General features: G+C 44.0%; 1 pseudogene; it reads left to right on the top strand.

Annotated features, from left to right (window-relative positions):
• Nucleotides 1-22,058, top strand: part of LOC137537179 (zinc finger protein 850-like) — a 174,185-nt pseudogene that overhangs the window by 111,763 nt on the left and 40,364 nt on the right.

Raw genomic sequence — 22,058 nt, 5'->3', positions numbered from 1 at the left:
TGAAGATTTCATTTTTCAGCATGACCTGGCACCTGCTCACAGTGCCAAAACCACTGGTAAATGGTTTACTGACCATGGTATTACTGTGCTCAATTGGCCTGCCAACTCTCCTGATCTGAACCCCATAGAGAATCTGTGGGATATTGTGATGAGAAAGTTGAGAGACGCAAGACCCAACACTCTGGATGAGATTAAGGCCGCTATCGAAGCATCCTGGGCCTCCATAACACCTGAGCAGTGCCACAGGCTGATTGCCTTCATGCCACGCCGCATTGAAGCAGTCATTTCTGCAAAAGGATTCCCGACCAAGTATTGAGTGCATAACTGAACATAATTATTTGAAGGTTGACTTTTTTGTTTTAAAAACACTTTTCTTTTATTGGTCGGATGAAATATGCTAATTTTTTGAGATAAGAATTTTGGGTTTTCATGAGCTGTATGCCAAAATCATCAATAAGAAAAACAATAAAAGGCTTGAACTACTTCAGTTGTGTGTATTTGAATCTAAAATATATGAAAGTCTAATGTTTATCAGTACATTACAAAAAATAATAAACGTTATCACAATATGCTAATTTTTTTAGAAGATCCTGTATCTGCTAAATCTCGGGACCTTCTTTTGGCTACACTATTCCCTGTGGAATGTGCCCATAAAATCCTGTACCAGGGTGGCAGTGACAGTGCTGCAGTTAGGGTATATATTAGATATTACTCACTCTTCTAAGTTAATCTGCCAAGTGATCAATTGAAGCTGGGCCTCCATGATAACTGGAGTCGCCCTCAGTTAATTTAACTGAAAAGGGCCACTTTTTACAACCTGATGTGTATCACATGACGGTAGGTGGGGTTCCTGGGTAGTCACTGGCAGGGTGACTACCTGAGCTTTAGGCGTTGTGGGAACCCCCATTTTACTGTCACGGTTCTCCTTCTTATTATGCAAGATCTATTTGTACCATTAAACTCTAGGGACTGTGGGATGCAAAAACCGTATATCCATGGTCCTTCATCCTCCCGGACTAAGGGCGCTACTTTTAAACTCCCCTGTTTTAGTCCCATCACCCTTCCGTCATAGTGAGTCCTTGGGGTGCTACCTGATGTATCCCAGGATTCTACCTCTCTACTCCAAAAAGTCCCCGGATCCATCAAACTCCCGTCCCATGCTAACCCTTGTGGCCCTCCCCAGAAGAATACGGTAGGAACTCTTTCTTCTGGGAAATTGATTAGCATCTCAATGACAAAAGATGTTCCCAACTGTCTGGCTTGGACCTTTGCCCCCCTTATGTCCTGAGGCAAAATGCGTACCTTAGGTTGGGAAGAATGTACTCTCTGCAATCTTTCAATTAAGAGTACCTCCTCACTTACCCATTTAGTATGAGGATAAGTGCTTGAATATGGACTGTGTGGTATTGTCTCATGTTGTGACCCATGTAGTGAGGATGTTACCTGTGTGGACACTCCCTTGCTCGGGATTGCTCTCCCCACCCTCTTGGTCACTTGAGACTGTGGCTGAATCTTGATTTTTACTTCTTGTTTCGAGAACCACCAACCCTCGGCTTTCCAGCCTTTACGTGTGTATAGTTGTTTCAGAGACACTCTCTGTTGGTAACTCCAGAGTGAGATGTTGACAAGGAAAAATGGAGAAGGCGGGCACCAATGCTCGTGTTGCCATAAAACCAATTTATTGGCAGCAGATGATAAAAACCAGAGGAGGCCCCCGATGGAGAGCGCTCCCCCCTACCTGACAGCTGTTTCACAACAAGCGTTGTTTCATCAGAGGTGTTTGCGGGGGTGCAGAGAGGCCGGTGACTGCGCTGAATAATGGCCGCACTATGTATCCAAGCCGCGCGTCTGACGTCACCGCCCGCTCCTCCCACCGTATGTGAAGGTTCTCCCCTTCTCCAATCGGGCACTTTGTGTACATTCTACGTAGCGCCAAGATGCGCCTATCCCTACGGGGGGGGGGGCGGGACAAGTATCAACCAATCATTGGCCGCAAAATACGAGTGATACATGCGGCTTTTTATACGGAACGCGTTGGAGTCCGTATAAAAAGCCGCATGTATCACTCGTATTTTGCGGCCAATGATTGGTTGATCCTTGTCCCGCCCCCTGTAGGGATAGGCGCATCCTGGCGCTACGTAGAATGTACACAAAGTGCCCGATTGGAGGAGGGGAGAACCTTCACATACAGTGGGAGGAGCGGGCGGTGACGTCAGACGCGCGGCTTGGATACATAGTGCGGCCATTATTCAGCGCAGTCACCGGCCTCTCTGCACCCCCGCAAACACCTCTGATGAAACAACGCTTGTTGTGAAACAGCTGTCAGGTAGGGGGGAGCGCTCTCCATCGGGGGCCTCCTCTGGTTTTTATCATCTGCTGCCAATAAATTGGTTTTATGGCAACACGAGCATTGGTGCCCGCCTTCTCCATTTTTTCCTTGTTGATGTAAAGTTATGCTATGGCGGTTGCACAGTGTATGTGAGCCTATGGAAGCCTCTTAAATATATTTGCTGCTGATCATTTACAAGGCTGAAGTGCTAGTCATTCCTTCTTTTTGTGGAAAGAGTGAGATGTTGTCCCGTGCGTCTCTCCTGTAGGAGAAGTGACGCCTCCTGCTCGCTCCTCTCCAATCTGGAACCATCTCACTCTGGATAACCAAGACAAGATACCCCTGAACCACACATTCCACCTTTTGCATGTACCCGTTGTACAAAACTTTGGATCGATGCATTGGTTCTAGGAGTGTGACATTCAAGAGCAGATTTACACTGCCGTTCAATTAAAACTTCCAGCACACCTGACCCTTCAGACCTTTCACCAACATTGTGCCATGAAATTTGTTTCCACCTGGCACAAGTGCTCTTTTCCTCCATCCCTGCTTGGTCCATCTGTGCCAATCAGAGGGAGGTGGGAAAGGATCAGTACCTTTGTCTCCAAACATTAACATGCTTGGGCCTTGTATTCTCATTAACCCCTTATTGTTCATGAGAATGTCCTCTCTTCGGTCTCCTAGTACGAAATGGCAGCCTAGGATCACCATCAGCACGGTACTCTTCATTATAAAAGCACCTCCTTGGGAAAGAAAAACATTAACCATTTGCATTATGCTTTGCTCAGTCAGTTTTTTTAGTCTCTTTCCGATCTCAGAAATCTCGCTGTTCTCCAAACTCGGATTGGCATCTGGAACCTTTCGCTTATCCGACTGACATCTCTGTCTCGGCTGCCAGCACCTCAGCTTTCTTGCTTCCATATTGCCAAACTCCTAAAATCGAAATACAAACAAATCCATTCTTATTAATGATTTTAGATTTGCCCTGCGGCTTGTACTCTGTACACTTTAGATTGATCAATATATATACCGTAATTGATCTCGTTGCTTTATGGTTCTCATGAACTCGGTTTACTCTTTTTGGTAGACTGGAGTTAAACTTCTCTCCTCTACCTAAGTGCTCTCCTAAGTACTTACCTGTTTAAAATATGCTCTCACGGACTTCACCTTTGGAAGCTCTCACCTCATTGCAAGCTCCCCCCACATCCCCCCTTCTGTACATACGCGGCCGTCGTATGCACAGAGTACGGATGCCACACACCTGTTGCTCTTTTGCAGGTGAGCCTGCAATGCTCTTGCTCATTTTCGCATTTACTTACCTAGAACTCCATTGAGCCCTACCAGCTCAGCTAGAAATCCTGTTTGTTGTACCCTCTGACCAATGTTTGCCGTGCTACTACCCCCAGCCTACAAAAAAAAATGGCTGCCTCCCTGTGGGAAGGAGCACTTTGCACTTAAACTACACAGGGTGCAGGGCTAAGCATTCCAGCATCGAATGCCTGTATGCAGATCCCTGAATGCCCACTTGGTAGGTAGTCAAATGGCAAACACTGTACTGATACACTGTCACTCTGTAAATGGCAATTCCTTCATCTTTATAATCGCCCCATGAACTGCTGCCAGTTCAGTTCTATGTGCTACACTTGGTAGGAGCTGGAACAAAAATATTTGACCAATCAATGGACGAGAAAACGCACAAACAGCCCCAGCCCAACATTGACCTCTTAGTCAAGCTCTGGCCCTGTCCACGACAAAAAACGGAAAAAACGTTACCGCTCTGCAGCCGCGGCGATGGATACCTGGATTGGTCAACTCCCTTTTTTTCCATCTCCGGCACCCCCTGATGCACCGTCCCCCCTTTTACTCTATTGGGAACTCAGGCTGCACCACCCGTTAAGGTGCCTCACTTAAAGTAATAATCCCATAAGTAACCCAGTACAGATACTTCCCTGATCTGCTCTTGCAAATCACTTCCTGGGAAATATCTGACTGCTCTGTATTTCCATGCACCTTGCTGGAAAACACTCCTATCAGTGACCATGCTAGTCTCACAGCAACTGCTTGGTGCACATATTCTGGCATTCCTTTCCCTGGACCCAGGCTCTGGGGAAATACTCTGGGATCCGAGATACTCAGTAGAGTGTCTCATTATCTCTACCATCCCTTTCCCTCAGCTGCTCTGCCTGTTGCCGTGAGCACAGCCTGACGTGACGTGGATCCCCCAGTCCCTCCCCCCCTGCCATGACGTGTGGGGGCCATGACTCGTGGGGGCGGGCCCTCCTCAATGCCACCATTTTGAGTCCTGGAATGCCAGCTAAGATGGCTGCTATGCAATCTCCCATAGCAACCTCTTAATCCTATACACATTAGGAAAAAAAAAAAAACAGAACAAACATTTTATGCCTAGTTACAAATAGCATAATTACACATTGCAGAAAATCAGCATTCCGCTACATACACTCTTGGATACCTGCGTGGAAAACTTAGAAAGACCCCGTCCCAGCTGTAATCCTAACTGCTTCATAAATTAGAATCACCCAGTGACGTGCGAATCTCTCCACAAAACAGCCATCTGCTTATCTCAGACATAACTCAGAACTACTAGAGCGTGCTGTGTCCTCTTCTCACACAAAAACCATTGCTGTATAACTCTAAACAACACCTTAACTGTTACCATGCCAGTTACAAAACTTATTCTGAGACGAACATCCATCAGCCGCAGCTGGCCCAACACGCACCACGATCCGTGAAAACAACATAAACTTATGCAGACATTAAAAAAAAACATTTAACATGTAGCACTAACTGGAACCAACTTGCTTTTCTCTAGGCTCTCTCTACTCAGCCCTCTTCTCCGGCTGCTCTCTCAACAACTACCGCTACACTCCCTCCTGTCCACCTGCCGACTTATCTCTGCTGCGGGGGACACTACACTACACTAAACTGAAACCCAGCTGGCATCACTCTCAGCTCTCCTAACACACTGCGTAGACAGTAGCAGACCTTCTCTGTGAAGAGAGAGAGAGAGAAAGAAAAAAAACCCCTAGCAGATAACACAGTTAACATTTGTCCAACGAAAGGAAACATACCTGTGAATAGACAAACGTGTATATACCCACTATTTAAGCCATAACATGCAACACAGGAACATTAAATCATATGAAATCCTCACCTGCACATTAAAGCACATAAACTCTAAAGACAGCACTATGTACGCTCTACACCGGAGCTGCAACCGACCTTTCCCCCCCCCCCTTCCCACCATTCACGGGAGGGGGAAGAAGTACTCAGCCTCCAACCTAACATAACAGCTGCACATAACACAGAATGCATTATCAACTCCTTGTACAACTCCAAATACAATAAAGATAATGCAATATAACAATGTAAACCATACTTGCCCTGGTCCGCGGACTTCTATTCGCTTGCCAATTCGATCAGCCGTAGCAACTTTCCCACGAAACTCTGATTGGACCCTGAGTCCCTCCGCTCAGTGGATCGGCCTCTCCCGCGGCAGTTGCACGCCGGCCTCGGAGCGCTCCCACAACTCGCGATCCTGTTTAAGCTTTTAACTGCATGTGCACCTGCAGCTTAACTTTAAAGTCCAAGAGTTTCACCGCTGATTACCTCGAACTGCAGCCCGTGTGCTGGCTCACGCACACCACTTATCAGCTTGATAAGCTTTCCAGTCCGCGTCTACTCCGCTTGTTTCGCTGTGGAATTCCTTGAAAACTTCGGCCCCTGGCCCTTGTCTGCCTATTTCACTAGACAGTGAAGGGTTTAACGGCACCACTGTTATGAAACTATATGTTTCTCTCGGCAACACAACTTTCTTCCGGCACCAGCGGCTCTCTAGTAAGAGCTGCAAACACTACTTATCACAGCACACAGCATAGGAGATAGACTTATGGAGGCATCTTCCAAGTTCCAAAAGGTTTATTCAATACACAGATATACAGATACAGTTAGTCATATCTTAGCCAAGCAGATTCTTCTTTAGTAATTCCGTTGCGTTGCAGCTTCTTGATTACCTTCCTAGTGAAGGCAATCAGGTGATCTCCTGTCTATACTACGTTACATCATAGACTAACTATGTACAGCATACATTATACCAGATTACATAAAGAAAAGAAATAATTATGGTTCCAGTCAGTAGAAGTCAGTAGATGGAGAGCGTGAAAGTAAGAATAAGAGTGTGCTCCGTTGGCCCATCCGACCCTTTAATACTGACTAGGAAAGAGTTAAATGTGACCTCATCTTAGCCATCCCCCAAAACCGACTATTGGCTCAGACCCCTCGTGGTGTCATAATACCCACCTACTCGATTAATATTCTATGATGCCTTTCACTTACATACAGGAATGTTCTCTGTTTAGTAAACATTGGCGTCTGTTTTCCCCTTTGCAGTCTGAAAGTCTGTACATTTGACCAGATAGTGTCCCTGTCCTTCGGACGAGGACAATCTGCTTCTGGTAAAAATCTGCACAATTTCTCTCCGAGAAATTATGCTTAAAGAGACCCTGTGCAAATCAAGCCTTTCAACTAACTCAGTTCAAATAACTGAGGCCTACATATAATACTTAAATTATAACAACGTTCCTGTCTCAATTTATGGTGAAGATATTTGAATCTGAAATAGTACTGAAGTGTGTATTTTTCACCATGAACTATGAAAATAAAAGTATGTTTAATGGTAAAAATCAATCTTATTGGCTCATGGAACATATATTCCCTTTCACCAATTAGTGCTGCAGCAGATAGTGCCGGAGGTGTGTGCTGGAGCAAGCCCAATCATGCACAGCTGTGCTTCAGCTACACGACTTATAGCTACATCATCGGAGCTTAGATGAAGTCACAGAGGACGTAGATATACTGAATAAAGTTGTTAATAATAGACTGAATAGTGGATGACTGAATTTAGATGGGGTGTACAGATCCATCTTGGAAGCAGCTTAGGACCCGGCAGTGTGTGACGAAAGTGAAGCAAACGCAGCTTTAATCTCTCTCGCTCTGCCTCCAGGAGATAATGGAGAAAGTGGAACAGCTGATGCCCCACGAACCAAAGTCAAATGCTAAATCACAGAATTCGACCTCTCTGTTGTGCTCTGTAGTCTGACCTTTTGCTCAGCTAGCATAAGAACAATTGCATACACCCAGTTTACAGTAAGGAAATCTTCCTTTTGTTTAACTATCCTAAACATATGTCCTGATCTGGCTAGAGAGTGAATTAATGAGCTAATAGCAGAGGAATTCAGCTCTGACTGAAAAAAAGCAGGATGGGGGAGAGAGAAAAAATACTCTTTGTTTGCTTGAATGTGGAATGTCTAATCTCCGGAGCTTAGACATTTAGTATTTCCTGTTCAGTGCACACTGCTGGAAATGTTAAATGTATGTCACTCAGCAGGGATGGTGGCCTGGGACACACAGCCTACTTGTCTGCACATTGCCAAATAAAGGAAGTTGTACAGCAGTGCCGACCATCCTCTTTCCTTTCATCCCTAATGATAATTGTTCCTCCCCTCAGAATTCTCTAACAGGAAGTGATGATGTTTCTCTATTTGCAGGGCGGAGTCCCGGCATCAGGAACCTCCCAGAGACTCGCCTCTCTGTATCCACAGACTGTACAGCGGATGATGATGTCACTGGACAAGAGTCTCCTGCAGATATCCTGGTGACCCTAAATATTCCCCCAGACTCCCCTCACCTGTCTAACCCTGATGGCCCTCACACCCAGCACAGCACTCCCCCTGCTGGAGGGTCTTATTCCTGTTCCACATGTGGGAAATGTTTTGTTCAGAAATCAAGTCTTGTCAGACATGAGAGAACGCACACTGGTGAGAAGCCCTATTCATGTACTGAGTGTGGCAAATGTTTTGGACGTAAATCACTGCTTGTCAGACATGCGAGATCTCACACTGGTGAGAAGCCCTATTCATGTGCTGAGTGTGGGAAATGTTTTGGGCATAAAGCGGATCTTGTCAGACATGAGAGATCTCACACTGGTGAGAAGCCTTATTCATGTGCTGAGTGTGGGAAATGTTTTGGAGGCAAACGAGACCTTGCCAAACATGAGAGAACTCACACTGGTGATAAGCCATATTCATGTGCACAGTGTGGGAAACGTTTTTCTCAGAAATCACATCTTGTCATACATGAGAGATGTCACACTGGTGAGAAGCCCTATTCATGTGCTGAGTGTGGGAAAAGTTTTAGAGAAAAATCAACTCTTGTCGCACATGAAAGATCTCATACTGGTGAGAAGCCCTATTCATGTGCTGAGTGTGGGAAATCTTTTGGACATAGAAAAAGTCTTTCCAATAATGAGAGATCTCACACTGGTGAGAAGCCCTATTCATGTGCTGAGTGTGGGAAATGTTTTGGGCATAAAGCAGATCTTGTCAAACATGAGAGATCTCATACTGGGGAAAAGCCATATTCATGTACTGAGTGTGGGAAATGTTTTGTAGCAAAATCAAACCTTTTTATGCATAAGAAAATCCACACTGGGGAGAAGCCCCATTCATGTAATGAGTGTGGGAAATGTTTTGTAACAAAATTAAACCTTTTCATACATGAGAAAACGCACACTGGTGAGAAGCCCTATTCATGTGCTGAGTGTGGGAATAGTTTTGGGCATAAAATAAGTCTTGTCAAACATAAGAGATCTCATACTGGTGAGAAGCCCTATTCCTGTGCTTAGTGTGGGAAATGTTTTGGTATTAAATCAAACCTTATTGTGCATGAAGGATATCTTACTGGTGAGATGCTCTAATCATGCTGACTGTGGGAAACAATTTAGGCGTAACTCACTGGGCTTTTTTTGTTTGTTTGTTTTTTGTTTGTTTTTTACAGTCTCTTTTTTCTTGCAAAGTGTATAAGGAAGTTTACACAGAATTCTGAGGACTCTTCCATGCTACTTTAAAGCGTTAAAGTCCCTGAGCTGACATAATGAGATAGATATGGGTATAAATAGTACCCAGCCTAGTTTGAACTTTTAAATTTTTTTTCCATTGTAAAGGTTAATAAACCAGGTGCTTTATTTATGTAAATGAGTTAGGATCAGCAGCCACGGCTCTCTTGAACATACATAAAAGCCAAAACACTTCTATCTGGCTGAACAAACACTCCTGACAACAAAAAGTGCTGAAAGATAAGAATTTGCTTTTCCATGGAGCTGAATAAACCAGATTTTGTGTCACTATGGCTGCTGTTCATAATTTAGAATGTAACCTGTTAAAGTGAAAATAAGAATATGTTTGTAAGGCCTGCCAGATCTCTTGCCTTCCTTCAGCCTCTATACCCCAATCTAATGCCGTAGTCTTCACCCTATGTGTAGCGTTCTCGATTGAACGGGAGGTGGCGAGACAGCGCCTACCTGACTTTGGTTACAGCAGGCCGTAATGCGCAAGGTATAGAGGCTGATGCCAGGAAGACAGGAGTACTACCAGAGCTCACTAAGCAAGACAATGTGGCTGGGTAATATCAGGTAATATTGCAGGATGCACTTGTGTAGGAGACTACACAGATCACAGCAGTAGTAGACTAGAGACAGGGAGCAAGATTGCTCAGAGCGACCGCAGCTCCGAGCTTCGGATAACCGCCACAATAAACAAGACCTAATGGTTGCACAGAGTGAGCGCAGCTCTGAGCGTCTGTTGTCCACCACACTGAATACAACAAGGACAGACAAACACAGACAGGAAGGAATGTTTGCCAATCTAATCGCTACCACAGTGATGGCAAACATCCACACAGGTACAAACAAAACAGAACAAGAAGGAGCATAACTAATAGCAACCGCTGCTATAGTCTCATACATATGAACTGGCGCCGGGAGACTTGGGCGCAGGATACAGCCGGTATATGTCTTATAGCTGCTGCAAGCCATAGGTGGATTCATGTCAGTATCCTGAGCTGCTCTGAACTGCAGGGTGATTGCAGATGGCACTTATTGTGAATGCAATCAAAACCAAGCAACTGAATGCATGCAGAGAAATCAGAACTGCCTGGTTGCAGTTCCATTGCAAGCAACAGGACATGCTACAGGCGAGATCCTGACAGTGAGTCTCCAGGAAAGTTCTATATAACACTGCTATTTACCTTCTGTGAGCTGCGGGGATATTAGAAGCTCCCATTCATCCAGACAGAACTGAGAAAAGGTGATTTCCCTCTCTCTGCCTCTCTGTGTCTTTGTTTTATATTGAAGAGATGTGAGCTGAATGCACAAAGTCCAGTAAGATAAGCAGAGAGGGATTTATCTCCCAGCAATGTTACGCTGGACACACACAGGACTGATATTCAGAGAGATTGGATCGCTGTGACGGGATCTTCCAGGGTTCTTCTGATGACTGTACAGTGTCTTGTACTTTTCATGTATGTTTGCTCCCCAATATTTGTTTTGTATTATGTACATCGCTACGGAAGATAGTGGCACTATACAAATGATTGGCCTCAATTCACCAGAGATTAACGACCTATTTATCACGTGGGAGGTAATTTACCTCCTGTGATCTCTCAAAATAACAATTCTCCAGAAGTATAGGGTGAAATACCGACAGGTAGAAATTCATGCAAAATTCATATGATAAATAGGCGATAGTTAGTCGTTATTTTTTCTCAAAATCACAATTCACCAGGGGAAAAAAGGGGGTGTGACCATTCGTTATTTTAGATCTATTTATCTCCTGGATGTACCTGGAGATATGTGGTTTTTCTCACAGCTGCTGCAGCTCACTCTGCAGCTAGTTTACTAGCAGCACACAGTAACAGCCTATACTGTGCATATTTCAGGCACCAGAGAGCAGCACACTCTGCAGCTAGTGTACTAGCAGCACACAGTAACAGCCTATACTGTGCATATTTCAGGCACCAGAGAGCAGCACACACTGCAGCTAGTGTACTAGCAGCACACAGTAACAGCCTATACTGTGCATATTTCAGGCACCAGAGCAGCACACACTGCAGCTAGTGTACTAGCAGCACACAGTAACAGCCTATACTGTACATATTTCAGGCACCAGAGAGCAGCTCACTCTGCAGCTAGTGTACTAGCAGCACACAGTAACAGCCTATACTGTGCATATTTCAGGCACCAGAGAGCAGCACACACTGCAGCTAGTGTACTAGCAGCACACAGTAACAGCCTATACTGTACATATTTCAGGCACCAGAGAGCAGCTCACTCTGCAGCTAGTGTACTAGCAGCACACAGTAACAGCTTATACTGTGCATATTTCAGGCACCAGAGAGCAGCTCACTCTGCAGCTAGTTTACTAGCAGCACACAGTAACAGCCTATACTGCACATATTTCAGGCACCAGAGAGCAGCACACACTGCAGCTAGTGTACTAGCAGCACACAGTAACAGCTTATACTGTACATATTTCAGGCACCAGAGAGCAGCCCACTTACAGTATTAAGCAATATTAAGCATTTACAATATTAAGTGGATGGGTGAAACGAAGGAGGAATCTGGATACATTTTTCATTGGGAGGGAGTGTGAAAATGTATTCAAATACCACCTCTGTTTCACCCATCCACTTAATATTGTAAATGCTTAATATTGCTTAGTCTGCTTAATATGCAGAACGGAGGGAGGGTTTTGTAATGGAAGGAGAAGGTCAAAAAACAGGGAGGGAAACCCTCTGTGGTCACGTGCTGGTAATAACCTCCTCCTCCTACCCACAATCCTTTACTTCCAGCATCCAGAGAGGCAAAGTATCGCATGCAAATCACTAACACCGCATAACTACCGACCGTTTATCGCTCCATTATCGCCTGCTACCGAACACTCTTCTCTCTTTCCTCTCAGTGGTGAATTGCAAACAAAGTGTTAAAATACCGCATGAGATAAAATACCGACCTTTTGTCTCTTACTAACTCTCCTCTGGTGAATTGAGGCCCCTCTCTCTCGCACACGCGCTATATCTATCTATCTATCTATCTATCTATCTATCTATCTATCTATCTATATATATATATATATATATATATATATACACACATACATATATATATATATAATTTAATAGTTATTAAAACTTACAACAGTGCCAAATTTTGATAAACCAAATTCCTTCTCAGCGGATAATCAATATAACAGCTATTTTGCAGACAAGCATACAGTTTGTCATTGTGCATCAACCGTTATGAGTAGAAATGGGGTGAGGGGTGGAGGGTTGTATTAACTCCACACAGCCCTGTTACCTCTGTGCACAGCTGCAGTTCTAACCCCCGGCCACTGGGAGTCCCCGGAATGCCTTCCTTACTGTGCACAAAGTAACAGATGGATTGTCCCTACACAATACAATCTTGGTTGTATGAATAACCGATACAATCTGTCATCTTGTCATGAGATATTTGTTATGCTGTCACCACCTCTTTCTGACAAGGAGTGGGAGAGGGCTTCTTAAGCTACCTATTCCTGTAAGAGAGAGGTCACTGCAACAACCTAACTAGAAATATCGCGGATGATCCATTATGTTCATGTGTGAGAAATTCATATTCTGGCTTCGGAACATGCTACAATTATCAGCTGACTCTCAAAACATTCATATTTTGTTCAATATCAATTCCCCTTCTTTGTGAAAGTTGCCATTAACAGAGATAATAAAATATGACAAAACACAGATATTATTTATTTTATGGTCAGTGTAACCTACACGCGCAGCATATACCTTCCCTGAATTGTTTTTATTCTGTGGTGGGGTGGGGGAAAGATTTATGCTGGTGAGCTGGAGAGGTTTATCTGCTGTGTCTTCATCCATGTATCTTGGAATGTGGGCTGTACCATTTAGTCTCAGCTAGCTCTGCCCTAGGAAGAGTTGCTTAGTTTATTGCCCCTCCAGGAACAAGCTTTGCCATTAAGGTTCCTCCCCCCACGTCCTGTGGAAGGCTCAGCAGTTTTAAAAGTAACAATTCTGCGTTTTACAAACCAGTTTTAAGGGGAACTCTTGCTGTACCCCAGTGTAAGATTGGCGCTGATGTCAGATTTCTGTTATAACCACACTGAAACCCTGTCTTCTATATTATTCTTTAGTTAACTATGATGATTCAAATAAGCCTGATAAGTATGCATTTCAAGAATTAGTGACAGTTATATGCCAGATAGAGTTAATCCTTAAACAAGTGTAAATAGTAAAATGTTCAGAATATATTTGAAACCAGACTAAGGGAAATTGTTTTTACTTTTATGGAGACTTAGATAGATAGCAATTCTAGACAGACCAAGGTTGCCATGTTTTTCTTTGTTTTGGGAACAATATCTTATGTTGAAATTAGTGACGACAGCAGACATCATGTTATGGTTATGGTAGGTCATTGTGACTTTTATAAAATGTCAGATAGATAAAGCATTTTTAATTATAAGTTTCATACATAATAGTACACTGCCATCTGGTGGCTTTTTGTAATCTTTTATAAGTTTATAAAATTAATGATTTCTTCATAAAAAAATTATAGAATGAAATTATTTAGATAGCTATGCAGGAGAACAGAGGCGCCAAAAGGATAAAAGGAAGCTAAATGAGCTTAAAAACCAAATTCTTGGTACATAGAGGAGGTAGTGGTGGACTTACCGCCTCCAAGTAGACACACAACGACTGTAGTAAACACAGTCAATATATTTTATTTATGAACTCCAAATATGCAACGCGTTTCGCAGGATTGATCTTGCTTCATCAGGCAATAACAACGGAGCAATAGCATATGTGGTCAGTAGAAGAGTCACAGAGGTGCCTGGCTCTTCCACTGACCACATATGCTATTGCACCGTTGTTATTGCCTGATGAAGCGGGATCAAACCTGCGAAACGCGTTGCATATTTGGAGTTCATAAATAAAATATATTGACTGTCTTTACTACAGTCGTTGTGTGTCTACTTGGAGGAGGTAAGTCCACCACTACCTCCTCTATTTACCAAGGATTTGGTTTTTAAGATCATTTAGCTTCATTTTATCCTTTTGGCACCTCTGTTCTCCTGCATAATATTGAGTCCACCCTGGGTGGAGGGTTGAGCCCCCTTTTTCTCATCTACAGAGAGCGACTTCTTTTTCCTGAGTGGGGTCAGGAAACTCTCCCCACCTGCCTTTACAGTGGTTGCCTAATGGTAACCCTGGTTTGTGAGTATTAATATTTACTCTATCTAGTACCCATTTACCAGTACATATTACACTATTGGGGCTCTTGGTGTTCCTTGTTTTTATTTAGATAGCTGATCAGTATATATAATATTTGATTACTCTTTAAGGATGGTATAGTGTTTAAATAAGTATTAATGTACTGTATACTCTTGGTTACAGGACTATGTATTTTGGTGGGCCAAGATGGGAGATGTTTTTTAGTTCTGGAGACCCAGTGTCTCATGACATTTCTCTTATCGGGAGGTCATAACGTAGTCAAGATGTCTACCTGTGTGTGTACCCAATTAATTAAGATATCGCCCTCATTAGTTAAATGTCAGTTGAATGACGCACAAAACATTCCAAGATATGGAAAATACGTCAGTGGGAAATTCCGATTTTTCAGCCATTTTTGAAAATTGTGTATAAAAAGGGAGGTAGAATGGGCAGGTTTTACACATCTCGACAACCGCTACTTTGGGGTGAGACCTTCTACATAATTGAGGAGAGGTATGCCTTATTGATATTATATTCTGGTGATTCTTAGCATTCTTAGCATTTACTATTTAGCTAAGCCTATTATGCATTGAAAGTTAGCATTTTTTATTAGCATTATTTTTGAATATTTTTTCTCTCAGCAACTACTAGATATACTCAGAAATAGGCAACATTAAAGGATACCCGAACTGACATGTGACATAATGAGATAAACATGTGTATGTACAGTGCCTAGCACACAAATTAGTATGTTGTGTTCGTTTTTTTCTTTCGCTGCCTGAAAGAGTTAAATATCAGGTATGTAAGTGGCTGACTCAGTCCTGACTCAGACAGGAAGTGACTAGTGTGGCCCTCACTGATAAGAAATTCCAACTATAAAACACTTTCCTAGCAGAAAATGGCTTCTGAGAGCAAGAAAGAGATAAAAAAGGGAATTTCATATCAATGAGGGTCACACTGTAGTCACTTCCTGTTTGAGTCAGGACTGAGTCAGCCACTTACATACCTGATATTTAACTCATTCAGACAGAGAAAGAAAAAAAGGAACACAGTATAGGTATTTGTGTGCTAGGCACTGTACATACACATGTCTATCTCATTATGTCACATTTCAGTTGGGGTATCCTTTAACCAACCTTAGATCTACAATTCAATATCTGCAAGATAAAGTTTATTTCATGGAACTGGGAACTTTGAACATCTTGAAGATTCATATTTTTCTACTGTAAATATGTTGCTTTTTGAAAAATACAAATTTATATAAAAATCCAAACGGAATGCTTTGAGATTATTCCAAGAGACACCATCATCTATAACTTTTACTGTTGTAGAGGGAAGGAACTCCACTATACCCGATATTTTTGATCACAACGCTGTAAAAGTTATACCTTTTACTGAGTTAGTGATCTTACAGAGGTAGATACCGTAAGGTTTTCCAACACTGACTTTGCAAGAATAGCGGTTATTCATCACAAGGCGTGAGAAGTGGAGATGGGGATCAAGAAGGGGGAGAGAAAATAGAGAGGGAATTCATTTAGAAAATGACAAACTTCATCAACAAAATAAAACAAAAGAAATGATATTGTACAGTTTTCTGTAAGATTTTCCTGATATCTGGCGAGACTATTACTCGATCCTGGAAGTTTTATGCACATATACCAGGGTGAGCAGCATTTATGGGAAGGACTCACACTGTCCCTCAGTGAAGAATTGGTCTTTCCGGAGATCATAAAGCTTTGATATCAAGGCTTTAGTGTTATCTATAGGAAGAAACTTGCTGCCCCAATTTCCTGAAAGATGTAGCGTTGCTGCCGTAGCTATATTTGGAATCACTTTGTGCTGTGGGTATGTAATAGTCCCACCCTATTACCCAGAATAAGGACATCAGGAGTGATTTCCCCTGTTTCCAGCACCTGGTCAATCAGAGAAGAGATTCTTTGCCAATATTTGTGAACAAACTGAGACTCTCACCAGCTGCGAAGCATTGCGCCCCTCCTTGCAGCACAGCTGAAGCAATATGGAGATGATTGGGGGGAGATCTTGTGCAGCCTAGATGTAAAGCACAGGAAAGTGCTACCGTTAACGCACCTAATGTAAGTCAATGGGCTGCATAAAAAAAAATGCATACTCGTTAACCGTGCAACCGAAGTCTTCCAGAGTGTGGTAAGATGCATGATACTGTAATACCTGTATGAGGACAGTGTTGGGAACCAAAAGAAGTAGCCACAAGCCTGTATTATACTGCCAACTGACTTTTTTCATGCAGCGCTGGGGAGTTTGATGCCATTCGCGTACAGTAATGGTGACTTATAGGGATTTTACCTAGAGGCATGTAATACTGATTAGCACATGGGGTTGAGTTCATTGCCATTCAACAGCCACTACCAACTGGACGTTTCTTGCAACCGAAGATAGTACTCAATAAGTCCAGGAATAGGAGTGCACTCCCACCGGGGACTTTTTTCTTCCTTTTTGATATAGAGGCCTCTATGAGTTGCGCCAGCACATATGTTTTTAGGGGAGGGTGTTTTTATTGGGTTTAAGGGGGTTTGTCTAGTTGATACAGTCATTCAATACATTTGGTACATTATTATACATTTGGCTCCCTTATATTAATTATTCACAGTAATTTCTCAAGGTGAGACGTGGAAATTGTCAGCCATATATAGGTTGATATCCCATATTCCCTCTATCTTTCTGTTAAGCAATATTATCAGTGAGCGCTACCCAGCAACAAGCCAAAGCTAATGCTATCATTGGTGGTGACTGGGGGCGTTCACCAGGTTTAAATATTAGAACTAAGCAATCAAAAAAAAGGCAGCATTCAAAACAAACCAATAGTAATCCAGCTGACACGCAAGCATGAACGTCAGAGTTACTGCTTACATCTGTGGAGCGCATACTGAGAGCTCATCCTCCGCCTATCCAATGAGGTCTGCGGAGCCTCCTGCGTTCCACTGAAGTCAGCGGCTTGCCGAGACCCGGAAGTCTGAGCTGCAGCCCGAGTCTCGGCATTCTGCTGCTGACTAGACACAGCGGACCTTACAGTGATAACATTGTATCTGCGATGTTGACTAGACTCTGGGGAGCTGGGGGTGCGCAGTTGTACAGGAAGGCACAGCAGCAGAGGAGGACTCAGAAAAGGAAGATCGTGAAGAGGATGGAGGAGAAGAGGAGGTGGCAGGCCTGCATGTAATTTGTGGCGGTAAAATCAATTCCACTGTAGAGCCACGCATTGCATGCTTCCCAGCCATCACCAGGTTTACCCAATGTGCAGTGTAGGTTATATACCTGCCCTGACCATGCTTTGAAGACCAGCGATCATATGGACCTTTGCCGCAACACTGTGTGCCAGAGATGCGGTGACTTGGCTATGCACCTGGGTGTTTGGGTTTACTATATGTTTTGTATCTGTGTCAAAATTTAATAAAATTTGACTATTAAAAAAAAAAAAAAAATCCTCTTTAGCTCTTTCCTCCACAATCAAGTTTCCCGTTTGATCTTGTAAAAATCCTATATTCTCTGCCTTCTTTCTTTTAGAGTTTATATATTTGTAAAACTTTTTGGGATTTGACTTTACATCACTAGCCAATTTTTCTACATTTCCAGTTTTGCAAGAATGATTACTTTTTTGCAGTTTTTGTTGCATTCCCTATAATTCTTTAGTGCAGATGCAGTCCCCTCATTCTTTAAAGGCATTCTTTTTATATGTCATCATGTCAAAATGTATTATTTATCCAGACTCGCCATTTTTTAGATCTAGAATTTTTATTTCAATAAGGTTTGTACTATAGTCATTAAGAAGAATCTGTGTCAGGCTGGGAACACTATGCAGAAACGCCAGCATTTCGGAAAGTGCTATTGTTAACGCACCTAATGTAAGTCCATGGGCTGCATAGAAAAACGCATTTGTTTGCGTTCTGCAATATGCGTTTTTAAAATGCATGTTTTGTTGCATATTTTTTCTAAAACGCATCTAAAATGCACATAATGAAAGTCAATGGTGACGCAGGGTTATTGCGTTTCATTGCATTTTCGATGCGTTTGGCATGTGTTTTTTTTTTTTTTTAAACACGTTTGATAATGTATTTTCACTTTCTCTTGACTTCCTAGTGATTTGCATAACATGCTTGAAAAATACGCGTCCGAAATGCATACAAAATGCATATATGATTTATATATATGCGAATCGCGCATTAAAACGCACGCAAAATGCAAGAAAAATGCATGTGCAGGAAAAAAAACGCAAAATGCAAACGCACAGAAAATGCATGAAGAACACACAAATGCGTATGCTGCAAAATGCGACATTTCCTACACTGCCTAGTGTGTTCCCAGCTAGTGTTGGGCGAACACCTAGATGTTCGGGTTCGCGAACGTTCGCCGAACATCGCCGCGATGTTCGGGTGTTCGCGCCGAACTCCGAACATAATGGAAGTCAATGGGGACCCGAACTTTCGTGGTTTGTAAAGCTTCCTTACATGCTACATACCCCAAATTAGCAGGGTATGTGCACCTTGGGAGTGGGTACAAGAGGAAAAAAAATATTTGAAAAAGAGCTTATAGTTTTTGAGAAAATTGATTGTAAAGTTTCAAAGGAAAATGTGGAAAATGTCATGTTTCTTTGCACAGGTAACATGCTTTTTGTCGCCATGCAGTCATAAATGTAATACAGAGAAGAGGTTCCAGGAAAACAGACCGGTAACGCTAACCCAGCAGCAGCACACGTGATGGAACAGGAGGAGGAGGCGCAGGAAGAGAAGGCCATGCTTTTTGAGACACAACAACCCAGGCCTTGCATGAGGACAAATAGCGTGCGGGTATAGCAATGCTTTTTGCCGCCATGCAGTCATAAATGTAATACAGATGAGAGGTTCAATAAACAGGGACCGGCAACGCTAACCCAGCAGCAGCAGCACACGTGATGGAACAGGAGGAGGCGCAGGAGGAGAAGGCCATGCTTTTTGAGACACAACAACCCAGGCCTTGCATGAGGACAAATAGCGTGCGGATATAGCAATGCTTTTTGCCGCCATGCAGTCATAAATGTAATACAGATGAGAGGTTCAATAAACAGGGACTGGAAACGCTAACCCAGCAGCAGCACACGTGATGGAACAGGAGGAGGCGCAGGAGGAGAAGGCCACGCTTTTTGAGACACAACATCCCAGGCCTTGCATGAGGGCAAAAAGAGTGCAGATATAGCAATGCTTTTTGCCGCCATGCAGTCATAAATGTAATACAGATGAGAGGTTCAATAAACAGGGACCGGCAACGCTAACCCAGCAGCAGCAGCACACGTGATGGAACAGGAGGAGGCGCAGGAGGAGAAGGCCACGCTTTTTGAGACACAACATCCCAGGCCTTGCATGAGGACAAAAAGCGTGCGGATATAGCAATGCTTTTTGCCGCCATGCAGTCATAAATGTAATACAGATGAGAGGTTCAATAAACAGGGACTGGAAACGCTAACCCAGCAGCAGCACATGTGATGGAACAGGAGGAGGCGCAGGAGGAGAAGGCCACGCTTTTTGAGACACAACATCCCAGGCCTTGCATGAGGACAAAAAGCGTGCGGATATAGCAATGCTTTTTGCCGCCATGCAGTCATAAATGTAATACAGATGAGAGGTTCCGTAACAAGGGACCGGCAACGCTAAACCATCACAGATGTTCATTGGTCATGTTACTTGGTTGGGGTCCTGGAGTGTTACGTAGTCGTTTCCAATCCAGGATTGATTCATTTTAATTTGAGTCAGACGGTCTGCATTTTCTGTGGAGAGGCGGATACGCCGATCTGTGACGATGCCTCCGGCAGCACTGAAACAGCGTTCCGACATAACGCTGGCTGCCGGGCAAGCCAGCACCTCTATTGCGTACATTGCCAGTTCGTGCCACGTGTCTAGCTTCGATACCCAATAGTTGAAGGGTGTAGATGAATTGTTCAACACAGCTACGCCATCTGACATGTAGTCCTTGACCATCTTCTCCAGGCGATCGGTGTTGGAGGTGGATGCGCATGCTTGCTGTTCTATGGGCTGCTGCATGGGTGTCAGAAAATTTTCCCACTCCAAGGACACTGCCGATACCATTCCCTTTTGGGCACTAGCTGCGGCTTGTGTTGTTGGCTGCCCTCCTGGTCGTCCTGGGTTTGCGGAAGTCAGTCTGTTGGCGTACAACTGGCTAGAGGAGGGGGAGGATGTCAATCTCCTCTCTAAAGTCTCCACAAGGGCCTGCTGATATTCTTCCATTTTGACCTGTCTGACTCTTTCTTCAAGCAGTTTTGGAACATTGTGTTTGTACCGTGGATCCAGAAGGGTATAAACCCAGTAATTAATGTTGTCCATAATGCGCACAATGCGTGGGTCGCGTTCAATGCAGTCTAGCATGAATTGAGCCATGTGTGCCAGAGTCCTACCAGAATCCTCATCATCCTCTTGTGAGCGTTGTGATAGTTGTTGTGATGCATCATAGTCGTCACCTTCCTCCTGGTCTGCTTCTGCTGACCATTCGCGTTGAATTGTGGAAGTCCAACGTGCACCGCTCTGGCCCTCGTCAGTGGTGGCAGGAAATTCCTGCTCCAACTCCAGCTGTTCCTCCTCCTCTTCTTCGTCATAGCTGCTGGGGCCAGCGTTTCCTGAGGCGGATGGCCTGATGTTGGTACCATCACGCTGATTGTTTTCTCCTTCAGATTCCCCCAGTTGCATCATGACAGCTGTTTCCTTGATTTTCAACATTGACCTCTTCAGTAAACACAGCAGTGGTATGGTAATGCTGACTGAAGAGTTGTCACTGCTCACAAGCAACATGGACTGCTCAAAATTTTGGAGGACTTGGCAGAGGTCCAACATGTTGGCCCAATCGGATCCACAGAAGCTTGGCAGCTGTCCGGATGCGCCTCGGTACTGCGCCGTCATGTACTGGACCACTGCACTCTTCTGCTCGCAAAAGCGGGCTAGCATGTGCAGCGTAGAATTCCAGCGCGTAGGGACATCACACAGCAAGCGATGGTGGGGGAGATTGAAGCGCTCCTGCATCTTGGCGAGTGCCCCCGAAGCAGTACTGGAATTTCTACAATGTTTGGCCACTCGTCGCACCTTCAACAGAAGATCGGCCATGCCTGGGTATGTCCTCAGGAACCGCTGAACTACTAGGTTCATCACGTGCGCCAGGCAAGGGATGTGTGTCAGCTTAGCCAACCTTAAAGCGCGAATGAGATTACTCCCATTATCACACACAACCATGCACGGTTTCAGGTCCAGCGGTGCCAGCCACAAATCTGTCTGTTCCTTTATTCCCCTCCAAATTTCCTCCCCTGTGTGCTGCTTATCCCCAAGGCAGATCAGCTTCAGCAACGCTTGCTGACGCATGCCAACAGCTGTGCTGCACTGCTTTCATGATCCTACTGCTGCTGGTGCTGGGTTAGCGTTTCCGGATGAGGTACAGCTTTGAGATGCGTTGGAGGAGAAGGAGTCAGAGAGGTAGGTGCTGCTGTTGTTATCCAGTGGGAGGGACGGCGGTGCAGCTGTTTGCGGCGTGGGCAACACCCGCGCCGTAGCAGGTGAGGAATCGCTGCCAGCTCCACAACCCAGTGCGCGGTAAGGGAGATGTA

The sequence above is a fragment of the Hyperolius riggenbachi genome, chromosome 10 (assembly GCF_040937935.1).
Source record: "Hyperolius riggenbachi isolate aHypRig1 chromosome 10, aHypRig1.pri, whole genome shotgun sequence".
NCBI lineage: Eukaryota > Metazoa > Chordata > Amphibia > Anura > Hyperoliidae > Hyperolius > Hyperolius riggenbachi.
The sequence above is the reverse complement of the archived record's forward strand: the minus strand, read 5'-3'. Positions and strand labels throughout refer to the sequence as shown.